This window comes from Protopterus annectens, chromosome 1.part1 (genome assembly GCF_019279795.1).
Source record: "Protopterus annectens isolate FY-2018-M chromosome 1.part1, PAN1.0, whole genome shotgun sequence".
Taxonomy (NCBI): domain Eukaryota; kingdom Metazoa; phylum Chordata; order Ceratodontiformes; family Protopteridae; genus Protopterus; species Protopterus annectens.
Genome location: NC_056726.1, coordinates 252,596,752 through 252,610,968, shown reverse-complemented (window position 1 = coordinate 252,610,968; position 14,217 = coordinate 252,596,752).

Below are 14,217 nucleotides of genomic sequence, written 5' to 3'. Positions count from 1 at the left end.
GAGAGTTCAGTGTTTGTATGAGTTTAAGGCTTCCTAGTGCTTTCCAGCAGGTATTAGAGAAAGTGCTAGTCACAGGGATGCTTAAAGGTAATATTGAAAAGAATGCACTCTGCAGTGTGCACTAGAGAAGTTAGATGTGAAAGTAGGTATTGACTTTGTGATTCCACCAGGGGGGCTTGTTTTTTGAGCTAATTCTGTACATCTTCCTGGTGGGTACAGCTGCTTCTATGAAGCTATTAACATGCTTGTACAGGATATTTGTAAACAGTTCTACATAGGCAGCAGTGTTCCAGGTTTTATGGGGGCTTGAAATTTTGCCAGGTTCTCACTTAATAGCATGAGGTTAGCCTTAGAATAGTTCCTGAATATTCCAGGTTTAGCTGGGGGTCCAGGTTTTATTTTTACTTCAAAGGAGACCATTTTGTGGTCTGACCTAACCAAGGAAGACATTATAGTAGGGTGTGTGCAGCATTCTCCCACATTATGAGGACCATATCCAATATGGTTGTACCCCTGGTTGGTGTATTGACTATCTGGTCCAGGGAGTTTGTGTTTACAAAATCCAGGAATCTCCATGCCTGTAAATTTGGTGTTGTATAGGATTCCCACTTAACAGTTGGGTAATTAAAGTCACCCATGAATATGGTATTGGGTTGGATGGTTAGTGTTTCTAATAAGTTTAAATGCATTGTATGGGTTTCCTGGTTCATAGAGAGGGACCTATAGTTTGCAAGGAAGTGGTATTGCATTTTTCCTATGGTGATTTAAACATGGAGCGGCTCAAGTGCATTGTCCTGTTTGACCAGCCTTGAAGTGTATTTATGTTTGATGTATATAGAGATACCTCCACCTGTAGTCTCTGCCTGTGAAGTAGCTGGTATAAATGTGTGGAAGCCATTATAACCTTGCACTGTTGGTGTGCTCTCCTCAGGTTTAAACCATGTCTCAGTGACCAGACAGCCATCAGCATTTTCTAGTGTGAAGAGGGGTTCTAGGGAGTGGAGTTTTTTGTTTAGACTCCTAGCATTGGGCTGTAATACCTTCAGATTTTCTTGGTTTGGATTTGCTATGTCAGAAGTGCTTTCAGAATTTGGCAGTAAAGGATACCACATAAGTAGTGTGGTCATCAAGTTAGCAGGAGATGTTGAAGTTAGCAAGGTCATCACTCAGTTTCAGTAGATTTAGCCTGGACATTTTTTTCTGAATAGTTAGGTATTGAAGGATGCTTCTAAATTCAGTTTTAGGGTGAGTGTGACTGATTTGTGGTCCAATTTGACCAGGAAAGGAGTTAAAATTGGTATGAGGCAGAGCTGTCGTATATTGGTGAACCAAGTCCAGGATTTTATTGACCTTAGTTAATGAGTGTCAGAATAACTGGTACAAAGATCTTATATTAATAAAACCCAGAAATATCTAGGCATACGTGTTAGAGGATGTATACTTCTCCTGTTTAATGAAGGGGTAGTTGAAATCCATTAGGAGTATGGTTATTGGCTTAATGCACAGGGACGCCATACTAGTTGGGTAGGACTTATGGGTTAAGGGTGGCATAAATGAGGTCCTATAATTATCCATGATGTCACAAGAGGTCTTGTGAATTGCAAGATGTGTATGGAAGTGTTCCAGATTGCTTTCTTGTCTAATTAGTCTGGAAGTGAAGTGTTTTTTTTTTACAGATATGGAGATACTACCACCTTTAGTGCCTTCATCTAGAGCAGTGGGCCTGAACCTGAGGCAGGCATTGAAACCCTGTCCTGGTGGGATGCTGTCAATGGTTTTGAACCAGGTCTTAGTAATCATGCATATATAATATTTTCCAGGATAACAAGTACTTGTAGTCATTGGAGTTTTTCCTAAGGCTCCTAGCATTGAGCAGCAATGTCTTTATGTTATCTTGATTCTGTTTTGTTATGTTGGAAGCATTTGAGGATTGGGATTGCCTAAAAAGACATTATACAGTGGATAAAGTTTTAGTCAGTAAATAAAAGCCTTTGGGGCAATAGGCAAAGGCCTTCCATCTTCCATGGCAAAGCAGTTTGGACTGTCTGCCATCTCCTCCCAGGCAGATATATATTGTTTCGTCTTTGAATGGCACTAGAAGCTAAGCCAATTGTTGAATTCAATTATCTTTTATTTGTACTGTGGCATCATACTTGGTGATGGTAAAGTACTGCTCATTGATAGGTTCCTACCTGTGACATGTATTTCAAGATTTCTATTATGTCTCTCTTCATATAGTTCAGGAAAGTACGTTTCAAGTCATTTACACCCATGTGTATTATGACTGTATCATATATGTAATTATGGTACAAGGACTTGAGTACATGTGTGATGTGATGAATCCAGGGATCTGATAGGCAACTGACTGCGACTTTCTCTTTGCTCAGCCTGGTTAGTGATGCATCAGTATGTCTCAAAACAGAGTCACCTATGAGTTGGATGTTGGATTGTTTGGAGATTTGTCTTATGGGCTTTTGAACTGACAAAATGTACCTCTGATGTATGTTTCAACGTGAGTGCTGCCTAGGTTGTTTGAGGGTACCTGTTTCTTAGCTTGCATTTTGTAGACTTTTGTGGCTTAGACAGGCTACTTTTAAGAGCTGCAACATAAGTAGGTCTATATGTTTCATCAGATCAGTGTGTGTGATAGGTTTAGTGTGGTGTTGTTTTATACTGGTAACCAGCTTCTTTGTAGTGTTTTCCTGTGAGAGTTTGGCCTCCAGTAGCAATAAATAACCGTATCTCTCATATACTGCATCAGTTTGTTTAAGTAATAAGTGTTTGTGATTAAGCATGAGACAATTGCTGCATTGCTTTAGGATGCCCATTTCCACCAAGCTGGCTACAGAGACATTTGTAAAGGGCAGTTCTTTCATTCCAGGTGCTTCCTAATGTGGGCTGAAGGGGGAGTAATGCCTATGAGGTTTTGAGTTTATTGCTGGAGGTGCTATCTGTAGGATAGTGGCGGCAGTGTTGGTTTCAACACAACTGCATGCAGCTAGGAAATAATAAACCTTAGCTCCTTCTCTCACCAGAAACAAAAGAGTAGGATTAATTCCAAGCTGCTTCCTGAAAAATAGTATTAACCCAGATGTTGGTGTATCCAGTGCACTTGCTATAGTCTTCTCTTGGCAGGTACCCTTGATAAAAGCTACAGCATCTAGATGCAACAGACAGCCAAGCTGCGCAAAGACTCTGAAGAGGTTCTCACCAAAACTGCAACCAGATGACAGTGAAGTTTCATGCATCAATGCATTCAAAAACCTGCAGGAATCACTGATGCTTTGCTAGTTCTGTTACCAGAAACAAAGAAGCATTAATCCCAAAATGAAACTTAAGAAGCAATTATCATGCTTTCTGTTGACTGGTAATCTCTAAGAAGGCTAAGACATAATGGCCTGATGAATAAAAGATGCAATATTACCAGTACATGGCAGATGTTGTTATGTTATACATGGTAGGTAAGATCCCTTGTAATTTACTGTATGTAGCGCTACACATCTTGTCTTTATAAGAATGTAGAAAAGACAGAGATAGTTTATTGAAGGACAATAGAATGACACACATTTATATCCCATCATTCAGTTAAGGTAGGTTTAAGGGTTTATTATAGAAAGAAACTATTACTTTTCTTAAATAATTACTGCCCTTTACATCAGACAAAGCAGTTGTAAAAGAGAAAGAAAGAAAGCAAGATCCTGTTTTTAGTGTCTCGCCATGTTAAATGAGTTTAACATAGCGAGACAGTAACGGACATCTCCGTTGTCTATTTTAAAATGTTCATATATTAAACTCATTAGTTATAACAAAAAAGCAACGGAGATCTTGCTTTCTCTCTTTCGAATATTGCTGCCATGTTATTAAATGGGCTTTTAACATGAGGTGACAGCGTAAAATAAACAGGGGAGATCTCCGTTGCTTATTTAAAAGTGTCTCGCCATGTTAAAACCCATTTTAATAGCGAGAGGACCTTTTATTATTAGTATAACGATTACACAACGGCGCTGGCTGGCCAATCAGCGTGCACGTTTTGGGGGGATCATGGTATAATAGGTATCATTTAAAAATAAACAAGTATGGGGCATTTAAGAAAAGTACAAACATTCAAAAGAAATGTACGAATGTAAATAGACACACTGAAGAAAGAAGGTGAAAATAAACAGGCACACACTGAAGATAAAAGCTAAACAAATTAGAAGATATAAAACAGAGTACTTTTTCTGAAAGAGTGGTAAGTGCTTGAAGAAGCCTGCCTGTTAAGGGAGCAAAGTAAAAAATGTAATGTGTAAGGCAGACACTATAGCGTTTTGTAACTGGAAAATATAAACTGGTGAATCAACATAATCTGCAACATATCTTTTAGGCAGGAAATTGAAGTTTAGGTGAGCTAAACAAAACTTATCTGTCTCCTGCCATCAAATATGTTTCTTTTTATGTACTAACATAGAGACTACTGTTAAAAAAAAATCTGACTGTAAGGTCTAACTTTACAATTAAACACACACATATACATGAAGAGTATTTCCCCATTATGTTTGGACATAGTATACCCATATGATCTCCTTTGTCCTTAGCTCATATATAGAGGTCTTCAAAGAGGTACATTAGTAGCTTACAGCCATTTTGGTTATTAATTCATTTTTAAGACTTTCTTAGTGGAGGTGTGGTTGTTTCCCCATTGCAGGCTGTTTACGCTATTTCAGAGTTTGAGAGAATTTAGAAGACTATCACTAAGAGACACCTACTTAATTTTTGGTTGGGCTTTAAGCACCTGGAGATTTTCATTCAGGCTGGCTACTAACTCTCTTTTTGATAGCCTGCCAGTTTCCTGCCAGCACTGTGCTTCACTCTAATAACTTGTGTTCTAGACAAACAACCTACTTCCAATTACTGTATCCATAAGCAGATTCCTCTGACCCTCTTTTGTATTCATTCCTCTACTTCTCCATTGTTATTAGTGGCAATTGCTTTGAAGCTGTCATTACTGTTATAAACCTTCATATTTTCCAGTGTTCTCAGGAAGGCCGAGTGGGGTTCCTGGGTTTGAGAGGGTGGTCTGTAGCAGGCTATAAACTGGAAAGCAGTTTTACCCATTGTTAGTTGCACATGGATAGTCTCTGATGCTTCGTAGTGTGCCTCCAACCTGGAGGTGTGGGTATCTTTGACGAATATTGATACTCCCCCTCCTTTTGTGGTTCGGTCCAGGTTTTGGGGCCGAAAAGCATGGTATGAGGTATAACCTGGTAGTGCTGGGGTGCTCTTGGGAGCCTTGAACCAGGTTTCTGTTACTGCACAGATATTGATGTTCTCCATGCTAAGGAGAGTTTCGAGTGCATGCATCTTGAGGTTTAGACTTCTGGCGTTGAGTAGCATTACTCTTAGTTTCTTATCCTTTGTGATACCTATGAAGGTTGCTTTGTCTTTTGAGCCCTGCCTAAAAAAGACACTATGGGGGTAGCAAGAGCCTTTACCAATATCCAAAAGCCCAGAAGTGACAGGTGCAAGCCATCCCTAGCGAAGCATCGTTGCTTGTCGAGCATGTCATCCCAGACTGACAGGCATTGGATCCCCTTTGAATGACACCAATACTTAAGCCAGTTGTTGAAATTGATCATCTTGTCTTCATATTGTGGCATTATTCTTGGAGAGAGTAAGATGCTACTCAAGGTCAGGGTCATACCGGCCTGGGCTACATGCTCAGAGAGCTCCTCTATGTCTCTTTTCATGTAGTCCAGGGAGGTACGTTTCAGGTCATTCACACCAGCATGGACAATGACTGAGTCATATTTGTACTTGCCTTGGAGTGACCTGAGTGCTTGTGTTATGTGGCGGATCCTAGCACCCGACAGGCAGATCACAGTGACCTTCTCCTTGTTCGGCCTGGTGAGCGGGATGTCATTGTGCCTGACGATAGAGTCACCTATTACAAGTGTATCAGGTGTGTTGTTTAGACTTAAGGGCTGTGACTGTTCGGCATATTGGCTTTGTGAGCTATGTGTTGCACGTGTTTTGTTTTGCGGTAGCGGTTGCTCATTTTAACCACCTTTCTGTTGTGTTGTACTACAAAAGATCTTTCCACTATTATATTCTTTTGGAGAACGTGGTACATCAAGAGGGATACTGCTAGTTTTTTTCTTGTAAGCCACGAGTTTTTAGACTGTTGAGGTTTTTCACAGGTATGTTTTGAGTTGGTTCCCTAACCACAGGAAAGGGATTTACCTCAAGGATTTGGTTTGGAAGGCACTATTTGTTTGGCTTTTTCCTTTTCAAGTGACAGTAAGGTTGACATCTGTTTTTTCAACATGCTTAAGACAACAAAGTGGATGGCTGACAGCATATCATTTAACCAGCCCTGCAAAAGGGATTAAGGCAAAGAGAGCTGTGCCATATAAGAGTGCAAAGTTCAAAAATAAGTAAGTTAATTGACAAATGACTTCCAAATATGTTAACTTATTATGGGACTAACACAAGCAATGTAGTGTATCTTATTGCTCTTTTAGAATATGGCAATTAGCCTAGAGAAGGAAGGTATAATGCCTAACAACAGTACAAGAAATTACCTGAGTAGTTTCAGGAACTACTGCATTTTATATGGTTAGCTTAGTACTGCAGACTTTTTTGTTCTGAGTATGCTGCTTTTACTCTGAAATAGATGACATTTCTTTTAATTTTACTGTGAAGGAGAATTAGTTGAGTGGCACTTTCAGGCATCACAGCAATTTAAAAGTTATACTTTGACTTCAGTATTGTAGGGAATGAATATGTTTTTTTCATACTTAAGAAGTCAAGCTTTCTTTTAATTTTACTGTGATGGGGAATTCAGATGGGTTGAACTTTCAAACACCGCAACTGCTCACAGGCTTATTTATTATTTCAATTTTCCTTGAAATGAGTGAAGCGTCATTTTGCAATTGCAATGGCAATGGACTCACAGATAGTCAATCTATTTTGGCAAGTTATGACTTGTCAAATCCTCAAAATGGGCTTTAATAGAGTCCCTGCTGTTCTTTCTTTTCCATGTGGTCTTTCTAAAGTAAAAATGCACTGATTATTTGACCTGATCCTATGTTCGTATGTGTGTGTGTGTGTGTGTGTGTGTGTGTGTGTGTAGAGGGAGAGAGAGAGATAGAGAGATACATGTATAAATAAAGAAGTATGCATCATCAGTTTCTTTGCATATATAAATATATGTGTGTGTGTGTGTATATATATATATATATATATATATATATATATATATATAGTTATATTTTATATATATATATATATATATATATATATATATATATATATTTATATTATATATATACATATAGATATATATGTATACACACACACACACACACACACACACACACACACACACACACTCGCGCACACACACACACACACACCACGCCCTCAGATATATACATATATAGGTAGACAGATACTTGTATGTCTGCAGATATATTTCTGGAACTGATGGAGTAATGCTATCAAGCAGCAGTAATTTGCTGCTTAGAGAATAAATTACTTCTATACGTTTTGTTCTTTGTTCTCCTTGAATGCAATATCTTGAGTAATATTCTACAGTCTAGCAGAAATTCTGTTGGGGGTGCTTTACAGCCCTTTAGTGTTTGGCTGCAAGACATCCACTGGATATGGATGTTTTGTGGGGCACCATTTGAAGTTGTTTGCCACAGCTGCAGCTATTGCTCGAGGCCATTGAATAAGCTGGCGATACTCTATTAGTGGGGATGCATGAATGAACAGTCATATTGGAGAATGCCATTTGGGTGTTTAGGAAGTACATTTGTTATCAGTTTGGACCATTGTTTCATGACCAATGCATTACAGAACTTTGAAGTTATGGACATTTAGTTTTTGAGTTTTTCTGTAGGTGGCTTTTTGCCTGGACTGTTCTTTAATGGTTATATGCAGCTAGCTTTCTACTTCTGAGGTTTGTTAGTGATCTTGGGTATTATTTTTATTTTTTATTTTTATTTTATTTTACATTTGTTTACCAGGAAATTCCAACTTGACACATGTCCTTTTTCAGCGGAGGCCTGGGAAGAAATGCTCCAGTTAGAACAGTAAAATACAAATAAAGAACAAAAATGCCTAATACAAATCATCAAATGCTTAGTAGGAATATTCTGAACTAATACATACGTGTATGCTGTCTTTGTCGTTTGCTGCTGTTTTTGTGGAATATCTTTTAGATTTTGATTTTACCATGTATGATTTATCACAGTTGGTGGACTGTCCATATGGAAGAATTAAAAGACTCATTGACGGTGAGGCTGTTAATTCAATGGATTGTTGACACCAATAACACTGAAAACCTGCTGATTATGACTTCTTGGGTTATAGATTTTACAGATCACTCACATATTGCTGTAAGTATAATTTTGTATGGGTAAGTGTTTGTTCATTTTTAAGCTATTTGTTATTGTGTAATGTTAGTCTGTAACATAGCTTATGCTGTACTGACGACCTCAGAAAAAAGGATGAAACATGGCATATCTACAGCTAGTGAGATTTAACTTCATTGTCCAGAATGCATTCAGAAGTCATGTAACTGAAAATGCTGGTTTCTAATTAAAGTGCCATTTGAATAAATCCCATGTGTCTCTACTACATGAGGTTCAAGGTATTATACAGTGAATAATTTTGTACTATTCAGACAGATTTACTGTAGCCTAATATTACTAAAGGACAGAGTAAACATTCAGTCAACTGGCACCCATGGGGATTGGTAGATGCTGGATAACTGTAGTTTCTGGTTGCTTGAGAGTTACTATTAAAAATAGGCCTGACTAATACTGTACCCTATGTTATTTGTTTGGTTTGACTTGTTCTCAGGTTGAGGAGAGAGGGAATTTATTCCTAGCTTCCTTTTTAAAACTCTAAAACAATAAAAACATAAGGTATATTACTGCAGGGGAAAACAGAAATTGCAACACATGAAAATTGTACTGTATTTCTTTTGCTGGTTGCTTGAGAGTGCCGGGTGCTTGAGTTCTGGTTAACTGAGAGTTTACTGTATTACACTTTTCCTGAAGTACTATTTCATATTATCTTCATCTGTAAAAGGATGCTCCAAGCATCCTCATTCAAATGCAAAAATACAAACACCGTGTTCAATGGATGTTAGAATGACTAAATAAAATATACCTATATGCATAACTATTACATAAAATTCACACTAAGGTTTTATATCCTGATGTGCTTTGTTTTTCAGCAACGTTTTATTTCCTCTGCTATGATGTCTGTCATATTGCTGGTATTACCACAGCATTGTTTAGAAGGATGTAGCATTAAGTATTTGCTATGTATCATGCGCTAGACTATGTACATACATGACTCCTACATAAGCATTTATTTTCATGTCTTTTAACATGCATTTCTCTCTAATATTATTACATCTGTAAATGCATAGACTTGCTGTGTAAATTTCAGGTCCTTTCCCTGGGAGCACATATATGCACACTATTTTAATGCTCTAGTCTACAGTGAGACAATGTACACATTTATTCCTTCAACAGCTTATATTATTAATGCCGTAGGTCTTCCAGTCTCGGTAGCTCGCTCTGTTTCTTTCGCTGATTTCAGCAGTGATACTCCACTATTATTTCACCTAAGGAATGCTTGTTAGAATTCTGACTTGATACATAATGCCTGTTAGGAATCTGACTAGATAAATAATCTGGCATATGGTTGTCTATTAATAAATATAAGAGAGGTGAGTACTACTGTAGTATTCCTGGCGAAATTGACCATGTGCTGTTACACTGCATTCTTCCTGAATGTTGACACCCAGGAAACATTTTCAGTTCTCTTAGCTGCGAGTGACTGACCTTTGAACTGATATTGGCATCCAATGTCTCAGCTCTCACTTCATCACCTCAGACCAGAGCAAGGCCTGTAGTTCTGCCACTGCTGTACCAGTCAACTAATAAATGCATGAGTAAATGTTGTATGTATACACTGTATCACTGTATTTACAGCTTTGGCGTATTGGGCTATGCAGAGTGATTTTTCAGATTTCCTGGAGAACACTATGTTACATTCAGGTCTTACAAAGACACATTTTTTATCCAGTTATTTGATTATAAGCATGAGATTTAGAATATATTCTTTGTACTGTCAGTACATGTGCTTACTATCTAAGTTATATGCAAGTTAATGGACAAATGCAAACAACACATTCTACTTTTCATCTAAAGAACATTCCCTACTCAAAAAATGTTTTTTTCTGCAGTTAAATTCAGCTTGCTCACTGTCAATTAACTTGACTGTGAAGAGAAAGCATATGATCTGGCTATCTACAACCTCTGTGAAACAATTTAAATATCTGAACTAATACTCTTCTTTAGAAGAGAGCTCCTGGGAGTCACTATGCAGTCTGATTACTAAGCATGTGATATAGGACAGTTGCATTATACTGGTCTTTGTAATTCAAGGTCATTTTAATTTTCTTCTATGCTATCCGCAGGAAAAAAAAAATCATTTAAATTGCTATCATACAATCCATACTCAGTTTTGAATTTTTTTAACTCCTGTCTTGATGAATGGCACTATTTCAATGAAAAAGTAATATAATTGTGCAACATTTTTTATATTAGAGCATAGAACTGGATTGTTTTCTAACACAGAGTCATTTTCAGATTGTCTCTAATGTCTAATTCAAATACAATGTTGTTTAGTGAAAATCATTTGATTCTCTCACATAAATGAATTTCCATTTCTTTCATAAACTTTGCATTTTCTGTACAGCCTTTTCACTATATTAGCCTCTGTCAACTATGCTGATGGTCAGGTAATATAATTGTGCAACATTTTTTATATTAGAGCATAGAACTGGATTGTTTTCTAACACAGAGTCATTTTCAGATTGTCTCTAATGTCTAATTCAAATACAATGTTGTTTAGTGAAAATCATTTGATTCTCTCACATAAATGAATTTCCATTTCTTTCATAAACTTTGCATTTTCTGTACAGCCTTTTCACTATATCAGCCTCTGTCATCTATGCTGATGGTCAGGTACTGTTTTAAATGTGATGAAGATGGGTTCACTACCTGTTTTTTCCTCAATAATACCAAGTTTGCTGCTAAGCTATCAGAAGATGCTGAATTTCTAGCTGCTTAGATTACATTGTCTTTCTCTGAAAGGCTGTCAGGCCCCAGTCACCAAATGAAGAAAGCATTGACAGCCTAAGCCAAGGATTGTGGGTTCCAGTCCCATCTGGGGTGTTATAATCTTGATATAAGTAAAGCTTATTTTGTGTGGGAGGTTGGCATAATGGTTAAGATGTTTATCTTATCGACACAAGGTATAGGGTTTGATTCTCACAAGGGGTAATTAACTTAGTACTAACCTATGATAACAGTCGTTTGCCTGGTTTATACTATTCTGTGATCATATGTCTCAACCTCTTAGAGCAAAACATCTGGGCAAAGCCTAAACTGATGGGGGGGGGGGCAGATTTTAAATATTGCTCTTTTTGAGAGGCATCATGGGATATTCTACATCCATTTGAGCTACATCCAACTCAGTTTAATGTCTCATCCAAAGGACAGCACACTCAGGAGTAAAACACACCACACCACTCCCCATATGCTTTACTGCAGCATCTGTACTCAATCTACCTGGTGTGGGACTAGAGCCCATAGCCTTCTGCACCAAAGGCAAGTGTGCTACCTGTTGCATCTTTGATGCTGCTAGGTGTTGTAGGAAAGATGTTTCAAGTTTAGTAATTATATGAATGGAACAAGGTGATATGAGATTGGTTTCTAGGGAATATTATAAATCAAGTTGTTAATGACAGTTGTCTGATAACTACTTCCTTATTGATTAAAATATTAACGTTTTTGGTCTCCTTTTAAGTTAAATATATTGTATAGGTTCTGCAATTATTTGCTCATCTTCAAATCAGAAATACTGCCAACCATACTATAAGTGACATTACAAGGGAAATTCACATCACTGTGGAAATAGATAACCTAAAATCATCTCATTAATTATCAGTCTCAATAAACAAACAAACAAACATGCAAAAACTGTTAACAGTCATGACGAACCAAAGTAACTCAATCACTAGGAAATCCTGGGTCACAAATTTCACTTCAGAGGTACCTTGGCCTAAATCTTGACTTAACTCTCTACTTTTAAAACCATTCTGAACTTATAATAAACAAAGGCCTTCCACAACTTAAACTCTGCAATAGAAGCTATGATGGCTACTGCCAAAAAATGTGTTACTCCCAAAATTAGACTATGACATGCTCATCTTTGTTCTAAATTTCTCATCTAATACCCACTTAATTAAATCCATTGTTAATAGTCTTCAAATTATAACAAGCTCAGAACCCCAAAGTCATCATTGTAATCTTTCAGAAAAAGATAATTGATTCCCTGTAAATGTATACGCAATCTTCCTTTTTTTAAACTAGTTATCCAGCACAAATGCCCACTATGGTCTAATGAGAACTGAATAAGGAAGTCCTATCACTAAAAAATCCTCCTTCAGTTAAATCTCTGGAGCATAAGCATTCTTAATCTTGGCCTTTGCCTATCAAATTAGTCTACCCCTAAAACAAAAAAAAGGACCCCCCCCACTACTTTTCTTGGAAAGCTAAAGGAACACCTTATTGCTGGGAGTAAGTGCAAAGATCACTGATATTCTGAGTAACCATAATAGCAGTTCACATACTGCATATATGCTAACTTTCATACTGTAAATATTGTACAGACCATTGAATAGTTAACCTTTGCCCTTTACTCACTGCTGAACTGTATATATGGTAATCATTGCAGTTTGGTATGAATCTGTTTTTTGCATCTGTAGACTTTTCAACCTATGTATTTTGTAAAGATCAACATTTTTATTGCATGTCCATGCTGATTATAAATTTTAAGATTTGAATTACTTATTTTTACATGGCTTTGTTAAGCCTGGGTCATAGATGAAAGCGAAATTAAGACAGTTTATATATACAGTAAACAAGTATAAATACATAAATAAATAAATAAATATAAGTATTAATATTTGCAGAACTAGAAATAATAGAGATCCTATAAATCTACAGATATCAAGTAGTAATGTAAAGCAAACAATATACATTTTTTAAATATCTAAAGGTAACAATTAGCATGTTCTATATTATTGAATTTATGGATTTGCAAATTGCAAATTCTTAATATTCATTCAAAGAATTGGGAGATTAAACTGTTATTCATTTTCTATTTAAACCAGAGTGATATTAGTCAGCAATAAATATTTCTGTTTATACAACTGAATAATAGCAGTATCAAACCACAGGCTCTGTCCAAAACAGGGCATAAATAATTATATTAACCAAACACTTTCTACAGTGCAGTATATTTTTGCCATGCATTTATTTTTGAGAATAGACTTTTCTATTTCATTTTTTAACTACAGAGGTACAGTCCAGCTGATTTTTAATTTATGCACTAAAATTGATCATTCACACATGCTGCTGACGATCGACATAGTATATGTTGCAATGTGTTAGTGCAGAAGAATGGCTATTAAATAATTATAGATTCATTCATCAGCAGTGCATTTGTTATTAATGCACCAAAGATGTGGGCTGCGTAGAACCTGCCAAACGAACAACAAACTTGCAAACACTATATGCATACATACATATTATGCTTTGATCACAGCTTAAGGCATTACAGGAAAATCTGTAAAGTGCACATATGAGGAATAAGTGAACACCGTCTTTAGAATGATACTACTATTGTGTGATCTCTTGAAGTGGCGTTATGCTTCATTGTACCATGGTTCGGGGACTACCTTTTACTGAATGGATATAGAAAAATCATGTAGCTAATAGCACTCTCGGGCTAAAAGTGAGCATCATTAAATTAGATCTGGGTTGTTATACCAAACACTTGCTCTTCATGAGTGACAGACACTTCACTGAATTAGCAGGGAGATAGTTATAAATTAACTAAATAAGCAATGTCATTAATTATATAACTTGTACCTCTCCAATGTGATATTCTTTTAGGTTTGGTTGCACCTTTTGTCACTGTATGCTGTGCATGACCACATAATGCAAATTTCACTTTTATAGAAGGCAGAGTATAAGACACCATTTGAAAATGATGTGTATTTAAGTGATGATATTTAATTGGAGACAGGGAAGTGATCAAAGGAAATGGGTCGGATATAAGGAGTAATATAATTAACCTCAGTAG